Source organism: Cynocephalus volans, chromosome 9 (genome assembly GCF_027409185.1).
Source record: "Cynocephalus volans isolate mCynVol1 chromosome 9, mCynVol1.pri, whole genome shotgun sequence".
Taxonomy (NCBI): Eukaryota; Metazoa; Chordata; class Mammalia; order Dermoptera; family Cynocephalidae; genus Cynocephalus; species Cynocephalus volans.
In genome coordinates, this window is record NC_084468.1 from 58,634,515 (window position 1) to 58,653,707 (window position 19,193).

Below are 19,193 nucleotides of genomic sequence, written 5' to 3' on the forward strand. Positions count from 1 at the left end.
GCAAAACAGATTCTACCTTAAGGTTAGGATTCCACATCCTACCCTTCCTCTTTCATTCTCCTGTGTCAGCCCTGCAGGACCAGGTCCACCAGGGCAGTCTGTTTTTTTCTCTGTCTGTAAATCTACCTGGCTAGATGGGTACCTAGACTCAGAGTTGGTGAGCTCTGGCTTTTCTTTCTCTGAATAGTACCCTAAACAGCACACTGAACAGGACTATTTAAAGATTTAAGGGGAGGTAAAAGACTTCATAGTAAGCCCAAATTTCATGGTGCAATTCAGAGTTCCTTTAATACCTGCTTAATGTTATTGTGTTAGTATAATTACTCATTGAATTTAACTCTTTTCTGATAACATCTATAGTGTGTACAGTGCCCTCAAGAATTCTGCAAGAAGGAGGAAATGATGGCCAAATTTGGTGATTTCTGTGTAATTGCCTGTTATACCAGTATAATACCAATTTCACACTACACCTGTAAATATATTTCTTTCTGATCACAATGTTCACGCCAAAGTTATCAATCAAGAAGACCTGTTATTTTAAAATGTGCCATTTACGTACATAGATAATATAATATATAGTTAATTTATTTATTTTTAATTGACACATATTGATTGTACATATGTATGGGGTACAGAGTTATACGTCAATACATGTGTACAATGTGTGATGATCAAGTCAGAGTAATTAGCATATTTATCATCACAAAAATTTATTTCTTTGTGTTGAGAGCATTTGAGTTCCTCTCTTCTAGCCAATTGAGAGCACACAATGAAATATTGTTAATTACAGAGGCCTACCACTCCTGTAGACCTCTAGAACTTATTTTTCCTATCTAGCTGTGATTTTTGTATTCGTTAGCCAACCTCTCCCTATCTCTTCCCCTTCCCAGCCTTTAGTAAACACAATTCTACTTTCTCATGTTTATATTTTTTTAAAAAGTGATTTCTGAGATAAATTAGAGCTACCATAACAGTTTACCTTTTACTCTGGAAATTTCTTTAATCAGACCCTTCATAGAGTTTAACAGGCTCATTCAGTAGTTGTCCATCATTAGAGCACTTTATTTAACCTTCTGTGGAATCTGGGCAAGGACTGATGGAATCACGTTGGCCCTGTCTTCCGTTATGTTAGGAACCATTGACCCCAGAGAAACCACCACAACACCATTTCCTCCAGAGTTCTGGACAGAGTCTTACCTTTCCTGCGAAGAAAGAATGTGCTCCCCAACAAAGGAACAACAGCGTAGCAAACACTATTGAAAGGATTGCTACAAACATCTAAGGATAGAAAATAGAATATTATCAGGAATTATTGAAGCAATGACTGTTTTCTAACAGTTTCTTTAAAAGCACAATTGTAATATGAGATAGATGGTCTCTATGATGCATAATTGTGTAAAGATATGTGTGTTTGTAAGGAAGAAATGAAATAGAGCTATTACACACAGAAGACAGGTTAGAGTACTCAGACTCTTCATCTATCTTATACTTACTAGTATAGGTTCTTGGAAGGTGGCATCATTTGGCTTTAATTCTGTATTGCTGTAGTTCTACTAAATCACGTTTTCTTTTTCTTTTTAAGAAAATTTAATTTTATTAATATTATATTTTACATTCTAGGATGTTGTTGTGGAGCAGTTGGGGGGGGAGAGGGGAAAGGAGAAGAAAATGGGATGGAAGAAGGAGGAAGGTGGAGGGGTAGGATTGAGGCCTGTGGCTCCCCCCTCATTTCCACAGGGGAGACTGGGTGGCTTCCAGCGGTAGCTTGGTCACTGCCAGGCTGGCTGCACATGTCAGGGGGCCATGGCTGAGGCCCGAGATCACCCCACCACTGTGGCTTGGGAGAGCCCAGGGCACTTCCTGGGGCATCTTGGTGGTTGCTGCTGGGTTGGCTGCTGGGGTCAGGGGGCATGGCTGAGGTCTTCCAACCCCCACTGCCCTGGCTTGGAAAAGCCTAGGGCCCTTCCTGCAGTGGCTCGGTGGTCACTGCTGGGCTGGCTGTGGGTGTCAAGGGGCATGGCCAAGGCTGTCTGTCTCCCACTGCCCTGGCTGGGGAGCGCCTGGAGCACATCCTGCGGCAGCTCAGTGTTTCTCAGTGGGCTGGCTGTGCATGTCATGGGGGCGTGGCTAAGGCCCGAGGCCCCTGCCCTCAGGATTGGTTGCAGGTGTCAGGAGGCATGGCTAAGGTCCCCAGCCCTCCCCACTTTCTGGCTTGGTAGCCCAGGGGACTTCTGGTCCTTCTAGGTGTTATAGGTGTTCTTTGGTGAAATGACATCTTTACTAGTTAATATCAAATTTTGTCTCTGTTTGTGGGTACTTTGCTTTTTCTTTCAGTTCTGTGTTGGATTATTTGCTGTTCTCACTGCTTAAACTCTCCGCTGGAACTAATTTGTTGTCCTTTCTTGCTTCTAAAATGGGGGAACTTCCTGTGGGGACCAGCACTTGAGCCCTGTGGTTGAGCTAAATTGCTGCTTTGCTGCTAATTCCCTGGGGGAGACTTTTTGTGCAGCTCAGGTTTTAATGGTTGACTTTATAGGTACTTCTGGGTCTGGTGATATCTGGTGTACCTGGGTTGTGTAGAAACTCTGGTCTGGGCCTTAGTCTTTTCAGCAAACTGCACCCCATGCATTTCTATATTCCTGACCAGTCTCCACTGAGTGGTCCTGCACTGATTGGGGGGCAGATCAGCTGTCCTTGCTGTGCCACAGTGTTCCCCCAATGGGCTTGTCTCCCCCTCTGCCCATGCTGCAAACACTTCCCATGGGACAGGCCATGCTCTGGTCCCCTGCAATGACTCACCAACTTCTGAGTGGCTCCTTTTTTTTCAGTTGTTTTGGCTCCTCGCCCTGTGTGGGTCCACGGGAACTCTGTTAGTGGTCTTGCTAGCCTGGGGGCCACCAAGGCCCTCTTCTCCCCTGCCTCCTCCAAGCAACTTCATCCAAAGAGCACAGCTGCAGCTTTCGCCAGCTCCTGCTCCGTGCACTCAGCAGCTCCAGCCTGGAGGCCACCGGGACTCAAAATGGCCAGAGCAGTTTTTTCTTTCGCTTATCATGGCTTCTCCCACCTTCATGCTCTCTGTAGGTCTCTCCTCCTCTTCTCCTGAGCTCTAGTGGCCCCAGCTTGGCTGTTGTTGCTTTTTTATAGTTGTAAATTGGTTGATTTGTGGGAGACAGTGAGGCTGGGGACTGTTTATTCTACCACCTTGACTGGAAGTTTCCCACTTGTGTTTTCTTCAGGAAGTTTTTATGTAGAATTATTTTAGTTTGGAGGCATCAGTGTTTTACTTCCCTGATGAAGAGCAGTAAGAAAAAATTACTTACAGTTAGGATGATTTTATATCTGTATTTCTTTAATTATATATTTTGTATCTCACTTGAAGTTTGTCAGAGTTTTCTAGCCTTTCCCTCTAAGAGAAACACTTAAAGCTGGAGGTTAATAATGACTGACATTCAGGAGTCTGGGTATTGTGGTATGGAATTTTTGTGAAATAGTCCTGAGAGTCTCATTTATAATATAGAATTATACAGTATATAGTTAAATAGTTGAATGTTTGTATTTATTAGGTCATTGTTTAGATATGACATATATTTTGAAGTAATTTAATCCTATTGTATATACCCCTTCATCCTGTAGGAAAATTATAATCTTGTTGTATATATCATTTGCCCCTCAGTTTCCAGTTAAACTTGTATTATGGCTGACATGTAACATTTTTTGATAAAGTGATTATAAAGCTGGTATGCACATAATGCAAATTTTTAGTCATTCCTAAAAATATTTGCACTACTTCCAATGTTTATTTTAGGAATATCTGCTACTAACATTGAAATTGCACATATTGTTTTATTTTTTTCTCCATAGAGTATCAAATGAGTATTTTATGAAGGCAATGGCTACATGCATTTTTAAAATGCTCGATGCAATTTTCCAAATGTCTTCTTATTTTAAAATATACAGAAATTGTTTGAGAATCTAGCACCTAATGGAAAATGAAGCAATCTGGGGTAACCATTACTTTGTATAACAAAGAATGGGAGGGCAGATTTCACAACTATTGATTTGAATTCACAATGTCTTTTTGCAGGTTAACAATATCTAGTATTGGAAATTATTACTATTATACTACTATTCATCCTTTTCCTTGTACTCCTCCTCCTTCTCTCTTGCCTCTTCTACTGTCATTATCACTTCCTCAATGTAAATGGGAAAACCTTTTAAGAACAATGTTAAATTGTGTAGAATTTTCATCAATCTTATCTCAGCTTTTCTCCATTGTGTAAGTTACCATATATAGACTAAACAATTTGCATTCAACATAGATATTAGGTTTTAACCATTGAATAAGATCATGGTTTTATGTTGCTGCCAATAAAAAGGTAGACAAAAAGGGTCTCTTAAGGGATTACATAACAGTGTAATAAAGAATGCTTGGTTTTCTATTTATGTCTTTAAAGTCTGATATTAATTTAAAATATATTAGGTATCTATATTCCTTCATAAGGAATATCATTCTATATGCTCACAGAATTCCTTAGTAATTTAAACAAAGGGCACTTTTCAGATTCAAGTGGCAGGAATTATTTGGTCTTTATTACATAGGCATTGTATGTTTTCTCTGTGCTCCCTCTGTCAGACATTTATAATGTCAACACATGCTCCCCAAAGGAGTTTTACTTAGGTGTCCCATAGGCTTGGCACAAGGCAGAAAACACCTGTTCTATTTAGGGTAAAACATCTACGTTATACTCTAAGATGTAAACCTCTGGGATCTCAATTACAAATGGTTTAAATGTTGGAGTGGAAGCAAGTAAACCTCGGATTTGGCTGCAAATATTTCGGGGGCGCACATTTATATTCTTAAAGAATGGTGTTTCATTAAGCTAGAATACTGGTGAAGATCCTCAACACTTACACTACTACTCTAGCATTTCAGCTTGCCCCTCTGTCTGCCAAAACTTATGGATCTCCTTCTAAACAAGCCCCAAATGGGACTATGTTAAACTAAAAAGCTACTGCACAGCAAAGGAAACAATCAACACAGTGAAACAACAACCTACACGGTGGGAGAAAATTTTTGCTGACTATGCATTCGACAAGGGATTAATGTCCAGAACATACAAGGAACTCAAGCAATTACACAGTAAAAGAAACCCCAAGTAACCCAATTGAAAAATGGGCAAAGGAGCTGAACAGACATTTTTCAAAAGAAGACATACAAATGGCCCATGAAAAAATGTTCAGCATCACTAGTCATCAGGGAAATGCAGATTAAAACCATATTGAGATATCACCTCACCCCAGTTAGACTGGCTATAATCAAAAAGATGGAGAATAACAAATGCTAGTGAGGACTTGGAGAGAAGGAAATGCTCCTACACTGTTGGTGGGACTGTAAATTAGTACAACCAGTATGGAAAACACTAAGGAAGTTTCTCGATCAACTGCAAATAGATCTTCCATATGATCCAGCAATCATCATGTCAAAGGGATACCTGCACTCCCATGTTCATCACAGCTCTGTTTACAATAGCCGAGATATAAAACCAACCTAAATGTCCATTGATGGATGATTGGATAAGGAGAATGTGGTATATGAACACCATGGAATACTACTCTGCCATAAAAAAGAATGAAATTCTGCCATTCACAACAACATGGATGAGCTTGGAGAAAATTATGTTGAGTGAAATAAGCAAAGCACAGAGGAAAAAATACCACATGTACTCACTCATAAGTGGGAGCTAAGAGAGAAAGAGGGAAGGAAAGACCACAGTGGTGTGTGGGACTCGCAGAGGGAGAGAGCACACCTAAGTATACAAGCAGAGTGGGGGAGAAGGGGATGGGAAGGGAGGTCAGGGATTAATTGGGTGGGGGACACAGGGTATAATCGCAATTTGTGGTAATGGGCATGCTGCCAGTATGGAACTGGCCATCACATCTTGGGCACAAGGGGTGACAGCTTTGTATCCCATGAATATTCATAACCAATAGTGAAAAAAGTCCACAGGATATCTGATCTCTAGGACTTTGCTAGAGAATATAATCTTGATGTGTTGTATAAGAAGTTCTTATTAAATGAGGAATTATAGCTCAGTGGTTGGTGCATGTTAGGTAATTAAGAGTATTATTAATAACAACCAAAATAGCAATGATGTCAATAGTCAAGGTTACTTCTGGATCAATTTGTGGTAGAGCATATTAAGTATTTTATATGTATGAAGTGTTTTTTTTCTTTTTTACCAACACAACACAATCTGAATTTGGAACTATTATTGTAAAAGTAGTTGTAATCACCTCTACCAAAATTCTGGTCCACTTTTTCATCATCTGTTTCCTAAAGTCTTGCAATAATCTCCATAATAGTTCTACTTTCCACAATCTGACCCGACTATAATCCAATCCAGTGACTGCATCTTGAAATCTTTGTTAAGAAATAAAATCTGGTTATATATCTCCATTCTTTAACTATTTTTTACTGTCTCCTCTAAGCATTTAATAGATATTTCAAACATAATAATTACATGGCTCCAACTTACTTCTATAGCATCATCTGCCTCTTTGATCAGCCTCTTCCTAACAAACTAAACATGGATTCTTGGGAATTGTCCTTCCTATTGTGCGTGCTTTTCTTTTTATGTCTTCCTCTCCCCCTCACTCATTCTCCTGTTTTTGCACATTGTTGGCACCTCACCTTAATTATCAATGATTCTGGGATACTTTCTCTGATCCCCAGTGGATGTTCCCTTTGCATTGTGGTCTTTCCTTATGATAACACTTTTCACACAATTTTTTCCTTATATTCTCTTTCAAAGTAGAAAATGTGTGAGGGCAGAAACTGTGTCTACATTGTTTTCCTGCATATCCAGCATTTACCTGTGGTGTATGCTAGTCACTTTATAAATATTCTTTGAACGAATGAATGACACATTCTTATGTGTTGTATAATGATGGCCTTAACTTAACCAACCTTATTTTCAAAGTCTTCCTGGAATTTTTCTTTATCATGTAATGATAATGAAATTCATATACTTGTGATGGAATAGAGAGAGATGACTTTCTAATTGCAGGTCACTTTACCCCACTTCCCATACCTCTCTCACTGTGAGTCTGAATACTGTGAATGAGGAATATAGAATCATTATGTCTTACAATGCAAAGCAAACAAAACAAAATAAACAGGAGTAGGTTTACCCTAGGCAGGGGTTTGGCAGGTTTGCAGTGAAGTCCTCCACCAAAATCAAAATTTGGTAAGAGTAGGCAGGGAAATTCCAAATCCCAATAGATTCAAATGAGCCACATTTCAACGTTCCCCATTGTCTCCAATAATGTAGTGGGTCTTCCTGAAGGAAAAAAAGGAAAATAAAAGGTAGTTGACGCAAGAGAATTGTTATGTGAACATTAAAGTAGTTGGAATACTGTAGCCAAAGATATATATAAAGTGTCTTTGCTTTAATAAAATGAATATCTATCTATATTTAAATCTATAGATAGGCATAATTTAATTTTCAAGTATTATATACTCTGCTGACATGTATATATAAGAAAAGCAAAGTGTTAATAGATTGTGAGAATAGGCTAACTCTCACAATCTAACATCACTTCAATATATTCACAATCATAAACAATTATTAAAAGAAGCCACAGTAGAATTAAGCATGAATTTGTTTACTCTCTAAAGATGCAATAGTAACATATATACATTTAAGCAATGCTTTAGCTTCGCGATCAATTAATCTTATCATACCTATAAAAATAGCTTTCTAAGACATACTCTACCTGGTTTCTACAATTCATCAAGCAAGGTCCTTGGCCCTTGGTTCTGTAGGTGAACCGTGAGTATTTTTAGACTATGGCTGTATTCCTTTTACCTACTACTATTTTTGGTTCATGTTAAGATCTTAATAAAATTAGTTTTTAAAATACATATGTTTGCAAATGACAGCTGAAACATTTTTCGGAAATTATTAAAATAGAGATTTGTGCTCACCCTTAATTTTGCTCATCTTTTCCTTCAGGGAGACATAAAGTTTAAGAAATTGGTCAATAAATGGATTTGTGATCTTCCAAAAGATACATATTGGTCACATTTTTCACAAAAACAAGAAATTCTGTTGAAATTTTCTGACTGCAATGAAAGCTCTGTAAAGATGTACTTTGGTACAAGAAACTATAGTTTAAAACAAGAATACAGTTAAAACAAGAAATATAGCTTGAAAATATATGGAATAATAGTGTATTTATTTGTTTATTTATTTACTTTTTAAAATTTTATTTTATTTTGTCAATATACAATGTGGTTGATTATTGTGGTCCATTACCGAAACCTCCTTCCCTCCACCCTCTCCCCCCTCCCTCCCAACATCCTCATATCTGTTTGCTTGTCGAATCAACTTCAAGGAATTGTGATTGTTGTGTCTTCTCCCCCCTGCCAGTTTGTTTGTGTATTTATTTATTTATTTTTAGCTCCCACAAATCAGTGAGAACATGTGATATTTCTCTTTCTGTGCCTGACTTATTTCACTTAATACAATTCTCTCTAGGTCCATCCATGTTGTTGCAAATGGCAGTATTTCATTCTCTTTTATAGCTCAGTAGTATTCCATTGTGTAGATATACCACATTTTCCATATCCACTCATCTGATGATGGACATTTGGGCTGGTTTCAACTCTTAGCTACTGTAAATAGTGCTACAATGAACATTGGGGAACAGGTATACCTTCGACTTGATGATTTCCATTCCTCTGGGTATATTCCCAGCAGTGGGATAGCTGGGTCATATGGTAGATCTATCTGCAATTGTTTGAGGAACTTCCATACCATTTTCCATAGAGGCTGCACCATTTTGCAGTCCCACCAACAATGTATGAGAGTTTCTTTTTCTCTGCAACCTCACCAGCATTTATCATTCACAGTTTTTTGGATATTAGTCATCCTAACTGGGGTGAGATAGTATCTCAGTGTGGTTTTGATTTGCATTTCCCGAATGCTGAGTGATGTTGAGCATTTTTTCATGTGTCTGTTGGCAATTCGTATATCTTCCTTTGAGAAATGTCTATTTAGCTCTTCAGCCCATTTTTTAATTGTGTTACCTGTTTTTTAGTTGTAAAGTTGTTTGAGTTCCTTGTATATTCTGGATATTAATCATTTGTCAGATGTATATTTTGCAAATATTTTCTCCCACTCTGTTGGTTGTCTTTTAACTCTGTTAATTTTTTCTTTAGCTATGCAGAAGCCTTTTAGTTTGATATAATCCCATTTGTTTACTTTACCTTTGGTTGCCCATGCTTTTGGGGTTGTATTCCTGAAGTCCGTGCCCAGTCCTACTTCCTGAAGTGTTTCTCCTATGTTTTCTTTAAGAAGTTTTATTGTTTCAGGGTGTATATTTAATTCTTTAATCCATTTTGAGTTGATTTTGGTATATGGTGAGAGGTATGGGTCCCGTTTCATTCCCCTGCATATGGATATCCAGGTATCCCAGCACCATTTGCTGAAGAGGCAGTCTCTTCCCCAGTGTATAGGCTTGGTGCCTTTATCAGAGATCAGATGGCTGTAGGTGTGTGGGTTGATTTCTGGATTCTCTATTCTATTCCATAGATCCATGTGTCTGTTTTTATACCAGTACCATGCTGTTTTGGTTATTATAGCTTTGCAGTATAGTTTAAATTCAGGTAGTGTTATGCCTCCAGCTTTCTTTTATTTTATTTTATTTTTTGCTCAGAATTGCTTTGGTTATGTGTGGTCTTTTGTTATTCCATATAAATGTCTGGATAGTTTTTTTCATTTCTGAGCAAAATGTCATTGGAATTTTGATGGAGATTGCATTGAATTTGTATATCACTTTGGGTAGTATGGACATTTTCAGAATGTTGATTCTTCCAATCCAAGAGCATGGGACATCTTTCCATCTTCTTGTGTCCTCTTTAATTTCTCTCAGCAGTGGTTTGTGGTTCTCATTAGAGATTTTTCACATCCTTGGTTATCTCTATTCCTAAGTATTTTATTTTTTTGGTGGCTCTTGTAAATGGGCAAGCTTTCTTGATTTCTTTTTCTATGTGTTCACTGTTCTAATATAGAAATGCTAGTGATTTTTTTGTTGTTGATTTTGTATCCTGCCACGTTGCTGAAATCATTTTTCAACTCTAGGAGTTTTTTTGTAGAGGCTTTAGGCTGCTCGATATATAGAATCATGTATTCTTCAAACAGGGACAGTTTGATTTCATCTTTTCCAATCTGGATGCCCTTTATTTCCTGCTCTTTTCTGATTTCTCTGGCTAGTACTTCTAACACTATGTTGAATAGGAGTAAGTGTGGGCATCCTGGTCTAGTTCCTCTTAAGGGAAAAGCTTTCTGCTTTTCTCCATTTAGAATGATATTGGCAGTGGGTTTAGTTTAGATATTCATACTTCAACAAGGTTTTAGGGCTTAAAACAAATGATCTCTAAGTTCTTAGTCCAAGTCCTTAGTGAAGGAATGTAGAAACATTAGTGTGAAGTTTAATTCTATGTGTCAACTTAATTAGATGAAGGATTGCAGAGAAACCTGGTAAAGCTATCTTTTTAGATGTGTCCATAAGTGTGTTTCCAGCAGAGATTAGTTTGAGATCCTGAGGGGACTGGGTGGCAAAGACCAGCCTTCAATGTGGGCGGGAACCATTCAATCTGTTAGGGGCCCCAACAGAACAAAAGACAGAGAAAAAAGGTGCATTTCTCTCTCTCTATCCGCTGTCCATGGACATCAGAGCTCAAGACTCTTTAGGTTTTGGGTTCCAGGACTTACACCAAGGACACCATCGGCTTCCCTTGTTTTGAGGCCTTCAGACCTGAAATGAGCCATGCTACCAGCATCCAGTTTGCAGACAGCCTATCCAGGGTCTTCTCTTCACCAAGTCATGAGCTAATTCCCATAATAAATTCTCTCTCATACATTTCTAACATATCCTATTAGTCTGTCTCTCTGGAAAACCCTGACTAATACCATTAGAAACCACAAATTACAGGTTTCTGTGTCTGTTGTAGTGTCATTTTGTCTCTCATCTATAAAGGAATCCTTCTGATAACATGGAAAAATACTTTAATTTCTAAACATGGAAACTGAGGTACATAAGGATAAGCAATTTCCTCAATGCTACATATATAGATAGTTGTTCTAGAAATATGTGTAACTCCTCAATCTACGTGTTTGCATTCATCAAGATGTTTCTTGATGTGTCTAGTGACTTTTTTAAAGACAAAAATAATGTATAGTAAATTGGATATCTGATTGCTTAAAGAAATCCCACAAGCTTTAATTTGCAGGGTCATGACTTCCTGGAGTGTCCTGTAGAAGTAATGGTCACGGGGTTCTAACCTACCCTATAATGTCAGCCTTTCCGTAATATTTGTGAGATTGATACATCGTCTTGTATTTCCATTTCATCATTTCACCTAAAAAATACACTCCTCTGACTTTATATTTATGCAAGCTCACCTTCAAAGGCATCGGAATGTTAGGACTTCATACCACTAGTTAAAAACATGACTTACCTAGTACTTCACTGTAAAACTGACCCCACTTCTTCATATTAAATATTTGGAGCTAAAAGTCAAAATATAGTACATATATCATAGTTTTTACCCTCTCCATGCACCTCATTTGATCACTTAATTCTGACAGAATAATTGGTACATAGGAAGGAGGAAATGGAAGTCTTCCACTATACTTTTCATATGTGTAGCCAGGAAAGGAGTGGAGACTGTATACAAAGAGTATTTGATGTAGCTTAGCCAGCAGCTCACCACAGACCAGTGGCATCTGCAAGAATGACATCAAACTTTTATTTTTGTAGCTTTGTCATAAGTTTCTGGTTCAAAACTACATCTTTACAAAGCTTTCCAATGCAGGATTTCTTGTGTTTGTGAAAAATATGACCAAAATGTATCTTTTGGAAGATCATAAATCCATTTATTGATTGATTTCATAAAAAGGCCTTTATAATTATCTTTAGTTAAAAGTGTAGGATAAACTTCAAACTTAATAGCCAATTTTTTGTTGCGATCAACAGAAACTGAAGATGTCAATACAGCCACCTCATGACCCCTCTGTACAAGTTCATCCAGGACTGTCTTCATATTCATCCAGTGGCTGTATTCTGTGGGTCACACCAGCACCTTTCCACAACTTCCAGAGCTAAAGTTACAACTCATTTGTAGCAGTAGGAGAATGAAATCTATTTCATAGAAATCTTGGTGTACTTCTTTTCCAATTACAGTTCCTCTCTGTCATTTCTCATGCTTAAATGCATGGATAAATCAATCAAGATGTTAAAAGATAACTCCTATGCTTCTAAGCAAATACATTATGTAAACAATCTCAGTATGTGAGTGGTGAGCAGACAAAGCAAAGCTACATCATCTGGTGCTTAAACAAGTATGTTTAATGTCACTTCTAAGTTTAGAAATGTGATCCAGCTAAGACTGATGACCTCAAATGTGCAAGCCACTTGTCTCATGCAATATATTTTAGAATAGTGTTGAAAACAGGTGCAACAGAGAGGCTCTTATGTCTGCAGTCTCCCTGACACAGAACTAGAGATAAAATAATTAAACAGCCAAATCAGTATTTCTTGGATATTAAGGTTCAAGGATTTTTTTAAAACATCATTGACATATGAATAACATGGTTGCAGTTAATATGGTGGAGTCAATGGTTCCTAGAGTTGTTCTCTCCCACAGGACCCCAGTCCAGGCCAGTGACTGCCTCCCAGAAAGGCCTGAGAGCCATGGGGCCCACACACCCCAAGACAGATGAGCAAGAAAAGGCAGGCACCATGGGACCTCCAGCCCACTGCTTAGAGAGACTTAAGGGCCTCTGGGCCCACACCCCCCCAAGACAGCCACACTGGAAAAGACAGGTATTGTGGGACATCCAGCCCAGGTTAGTTCCTGCTGCCCAGAATTGGCAGTCTCTTCAGGATCCAAGCCAGACATTAGGGTGAAATGAGTGGACTGTGATACCCCCATCACAATGAGAAAACACCAAAGGAAAGATAACAGAAATAAGAAAAATCAAGAAAGTACATCATCACCAAAGTAAAATAATAACCCTCAAGCTCTAGAACCTGTAGAAGAAGTCTTTGAAATAACTGACAAGAAATTTAGAGCAACAATTCTAAAGAAACTAAATGAGATATAAGAAAACCCAGTTAGACAACACAATGAAATGAGAAAAAATATACAGGATCTGAAAGCAGAAATAAACAAAGGAATCAATGCCTTGGAAAAGAATGTAGCAGAGCTTGTGAAGCTGAAGGATTCATTCAGTGAAATAAAAACACGACAGAGTGTCTAACCAGCAAGCTAGAACAAACAGAAGAGATAATTTCTGGCCTTGAAGATAGGCTGTTTGAATTAATGCAGGCAGACCAGGAAAAAAAAGAGAATTTAAAAAATTGAAAAAAATCTGAGAGAGATAACAGGCAACCTTAAGCACTCAAATATTCGAATCATGGGTGTTCCAGAAAGGGACAAAAAAGGAAATGGCATTGAAAGCATATTCAATGATATAATAGCAGAAAACTTCCCAAGTATAGGGAAAATCACATGTCTCCAGATTCAGGAGGCCCAAAGATCCCCTAACATATTCAACCCTCTCCAAGACATGTGGTAGTCAAACTGGCAAAAGTCAAAGACAAAGAGAGAATCTTAAAAGCTCCAAGAGAAAAGTGGCAAGTCACCTATAAGGGAGCCCCAATCAGAATAACATCAGACATTTCATCAGAAACCCTAAAAGCCAGAAAAGAATGTGATGATATATTCAAAATACTAAAGGACAAAAATTACGAGCCAAGAATACTTTACCCAGCAAGGCTATCCTGAAATGAAGGCCAAATAGTATATTTCTCAGACAAACAAAAACTGTGGAAGTTCACTACCACACAACCAGCCTTAAAAGAAATTCTGAAGGAAGTACTAGGTTTGATACCTTAAAAACAACCATCACTGCCATGAATTATCAAGAAAGAACAAAACCTACCAGCAAAACACAAATGCTAGCAATAAAGAAAAAACAGTTATCTACCACCTCAAGAAACCAACAGATACAGAAGAACAACAGAAAATTATGAAGAAAGGAATAAAAGGTACTCAAGATATCTCAGCAAAAATCAATAAAATGTTAGGAGTAAATCAACACTTTTCAATAATAACTCTAAATGTAAAGGGATTAAATTCCTCATTCAAAAGACACAGACTGACTGATTGGATTAAAAAGATGGACCCAACAATATGCTGCCTTCAAGAGACTCACCTCACCTGTAAAGACACACATAAACTAAGAGTGAAAGGATGGAAAAAAGATAAATCATGCAAATAGAAATGAAAAACAATCTAGAGTAGCTATTCTTATATCAGATAAAATAGACTTTAAACCAAAAATCATAAAAAGAGATAAAGAAGGCCACTACATAATGATAAAAGGATCTATCCATCAAGAAGACATAACAATCATAAATATATATTCAACCAATGTCAGAGCATCCAGATTTATAAAGCAAACACTATAGATCTAAAGAATGAGATAGAAATGAACACCATAATAGATCTGAACACCTCACTCTCAACATTGGACAGATCATCTAAGCAAAAAATCAATAGAGCAACACAAGATCTAAACAACACTTTAGACCAATTGGACTCAGCAGATATCTACAGAACATTCCATCCAACAACCTCATAATATTCATTCTTCTCATCAGCACATGGAACATTCTCCAGGATAAACCACATATTAGGTCACAAAGCAAGTCTCAACAAATTCAAAAAAATTGGAATTATTCCATGTATTTTTTCTGATCACAATGGATTAAAATTAGAAATCAATAACAAATGAAACTCTGGAAACTATACAAACACATGGAAATTAAACAACATTTACTTAATGACATATGGGTCCAAGGAGAAATTAAACAGGAAATCAAAAAATTTCTTGAAACTAATGAAAATAATGACACATCACACCAAAACCTGTGGGAAAAAGCAAAAGTAGTAATAAGGGGGAAAGTTATCACATTAAACACTTACTTCAGAAGAATGGAAAGATGTCAAATAAGCAAACTAACACTTCACTTTAAAGATCTAGAAAAACAAGAACAATCCAAACCAAAAGTTAGTAGATGGGAGGAAATAATTAAGATCAGAGCAGAACTAAATGAAATAGAAATCCCCAAAACAATACAAAATATCAATGAAACAGAAAGCTGGGTTTTTTAATCAGATCTTTAGCAAGGCTAAGAAAAAAAGAGAGAAAACCCAAATAACAATAATTAGAAATGAAAAAGATGATATTAGAACTGATACATCAAAGCACAAAAAATCATTAGAGACTCCTATAAACAACTATATGCCAAGAAATTTGAAAATCTGGAAGAAATGGATAAATTTCTGGACACATACAAACTACCAAACCTGAGGCAAGAAGATATAGAAAATCTGAACAGACCAATAACAATAAAAGAGGTTGAAGCTGTTATCAGAAGGCTCCCAACAAAGAAAAGCCTAGGACTGGATGGGTTCACTGCAGAGTTCTACAAAATCTTCAGAGAGGAACTTATACCAATTCTCTACAAACTGTTCCAAAAGATTGAAACAGAGGCCATTCTCCCAAACTCTTTCTATAAGGCAAATATCACTCTGATACCAAAACTAGACAAAGATACATCAAAAATAGAAAACTACAGGCCAATATCCTTGATTAATATAGATGCAAAAATCCTCAACAAAATACTAGCTAACAGAATACAGCAACACATACACAAAATTATACACCATGATCAAGTGGAATTCATCCCAGGGATGCAAGGTTGGTTCGGCATACACAAATCAATAAGTGTGATACACCACATCAATAAAAGCAAAGATAAGGACCATATGATCATCTCCATAGATGTTGAAAATGTATTTGATAAAATTCAACACTGATTCCTGATAAAGACTCTCTACAAGTTAGGTATAGATGGAAAGTATCTTAACACAATTAAAGACATATATGATAAGCCCACTGCTAATATCATTCTGGATGGGGAAAAGCTGAAAGCTTTTCCCTTTAGAACAGGAACTAGACAAGGATGCCCACTCTCACCACTCCTATTCAACATAGTGTTGGAAGTACTAGCCAGAGCAATCAGAGAGGAGAAGGAAATAAAGAGCATCCAGATTGGAAAAGATGAAATCAAACTGTCCCTGTTTGCAGATGATATGATCCTATACATTTAATAGCCTAAAACCTGAACAAAAAAACCTCCAAGAGTTGATAAATGATTTCAGCAAAGTTGCAGTATATAAAATCAATACACAAAAACCAGTTGCATTTCTATACTCCAACAGTGAACACACAGAAAAAGAAATCAAGAAAGCTAGCCCATTACAATAGCCACCAAAAAACTAAAGTACTTATGAATAAAGTTAAATAAGGATGTGAAAAATATCTATGAAGAGAACTACAAATGACTGTTGAGAGAAATTAAAGAAGACACAAAAAGTAGGAAAGATATCTCATGCTCTTGGATTGGAAGAATTAACATTGTGAAAATGTCCATAGTGCAAAAAGTGATCTACAGGTTCAATGCAATCCCCATCAAAATTCCAGCATAGCCAAAGCAATCCTGAGGAAAAAAAAAAAAAAAAAAAAGCTGGATGCATAACACTACCTGACTTTAAAGTATACTATAAATCTATAATAATCAAAACAGCATGTTACTGGCATAAAAACAGACACATGGATCTATGGAATAGAATAGAGAACCCAGAAATCAACCCATACACCTACAACCATCTGATCTTTGACAAAGGTAACAAGTCCACACACTGGGGAAGGGATTCCCTCTTCAACAGATGGTGCTGGAAAAACTGGATATTCATATGTAAGAGAATGACACTAGACCCATACCTCTCATCATATGCCAAAATCAACTCAAAATGGATTAAAGAATTAAATATACATCCTGAAAAAATAAAACTCCTTAAGGGAAACACTACAGGAAGTAGGAGTGGGTACAGATTTCATGAACAGGACCCCAAAGGACAGGGGCCGAGCCCGTGGCGCACTTGGTAGGGTGCTGCGCTGGGAGCGCGGCGACCCTCCCGCCGCGGGTTCAGATCCTATATAGGACTGACCGGTGCACTCACTGGCTGAGTGCCGGTCACGAAAAAACGACAAAAAAAAAAAAACAAACAAACAGGACCCCAAAGGACAGGCAACTAAAGATAAAGTAAACAAATGAGATTATATCAAACTAAAAAGCTTCTGCACAGCAAAAGAAACAATCAACAGAGTGAAAAGACAACCAACAGAGTGGGAGAAAATATTTTCAAAATATGCATCAGACAAAGGATTAATATCCAGAATATACAAGGAACTCAAACAACTTTACAGCAAGAAAACAAGTAACCAAATTAAAAAATGGGCAAAGGAGCTGGACAGGCATTTCACAAAGGAAGATATATGAATGGCCAACAGACACATGAAAAGATGTTCAACATCACTCAGCATTTGAGAAATGCAAATCAAGACCACTTTGAGATACTATCTCACTCCAGTCAGGATGGCTAATATCCAAAAAACTGATAAAGATAAGTGCAGGAGAGGTTGTGGAGAAAAACGAACTCTCATACACTTTTGGTGGGACTGCAAAATGGTGCAGCCTTTATGGAAAGTGGTATGGAGGTTCCTCAAACAATTACCGATAGATCTACCATATGACCCAGCTATTCCAGTGTTGGGAATACACCCAGAGGAATGGAAATCATCATGCTGAAGGTATACCTGTACTCCAATATTTATTGCAACACTATTCACAATTGCTAAGAGTTGGAACCAGCCCAAATGTCCATCATCAGATGAGTGGATAAGGGAACTATGGTGTATCTACACAATGTAATACTACTCTGCTGTAAAGAAGAATGAAATATTACCATCTGCAACAACATGGATGGACTTAGATAAAATTATAAGTGAAACAGGTCAGGCACAGAAAGAGAAATACCACATGTTCTCACTTAACGTGGGAACTAAAAATAAATAAATAAGCAAACACACAAACAAACATATGGTGGCAGGAGAGGTGGGGAGAAGACACAACAATCACAATTCCTTGAACTTTTTAAGACAGGTGAACAGATATGATGTAGGGGTAGAGGGGAGAGAAGGAGGCAGGAAGAGGAACAGGTAAAGGGTTGTGAAAATCGATTACAATGTATATTGAGAAGTTAAAATAAAAATAAAAATAAAATAAAAATCATTGACATATGATTCACATTCCATATAATTCACCAATTATTGTGTAGAATTCAATCCTTCATAGTATATTCACAGATTTATGCATTTACCACAACAGTTTTAGAGTATTTTTATCTCCACCAAAGAAACCCTGTACACTTTAGCCTTTTTTCCCCCATCTCGAGTTTCTGCATCCTCCCTGCCCTAGGAAATATCTAACCTAATTTCTGTCTCTATAAACTTGCCTATTAAAGACATTTTTTATGAATGCAATCATATAATATGTAGTCTTTCGTGACTGGCTTCTTTCAAATAACATGATGGCTTTTTGTTTTTGTTATTTTTATTTTTGCACGAAACATATATTTTTAACAAGTTAATTGTTTTTAACAATTTCATATTTTTTACACACTGTAACCATCTGTCATTCAGTAAAGTTTAAAAATCAGATATATCAGAAACAAAACTATTTTTTAAGAATAAAAAATCATTTTTAATAAAAACAACAAAAATCTATTATCTTACAATTCTGTACATCAACCACAGATTTTTTTTTTTAATCCTTTCATCCATTGATAGGCATTTAGGTTGATTCCATCTCTTAGCTATTGTGAATAGCTTTCTGGTGAATATGACAGTACGGGTCTCTTACTGATGTATCGACTACATTTCTTTTGGGTATATGCCTAGTAGTGGATTAGCTGGATCATAAGGTAGATCTACTTTTAGTTCTCTGAGGAAACTGTACTGTTTTCTACCATGGCTGTATTAATTTACAATCCCATCAAATGTGTAGGAGAGTTCCCTTTTCTTCCCATCCTCACCAGCATTTGTCATTTTCTGTCTTCTTGATAATAGCCATTCTACCTGGGCTGAGATGATATCCCATTGGGGTTTTAATTTGCATTTGCCTGATGATTAGTGATGTGGAGCATTTTTTCA

General features: G+C 37.1%; 1 pseudogene; it reads right to left on the minus strand.

The window, feature by feature from the left end:
* Positions 1-1,061: 1,061 nt before the first annotated feature.
* Positions 1,062-18,430, minus strand: LOC134385712 (UDP-glucuronosyltransferase 2B15-like; annotated as a pseudogene).
* Between the last annotated feature and the right edge of the window lie 763 nt (positions 18,431-19,193).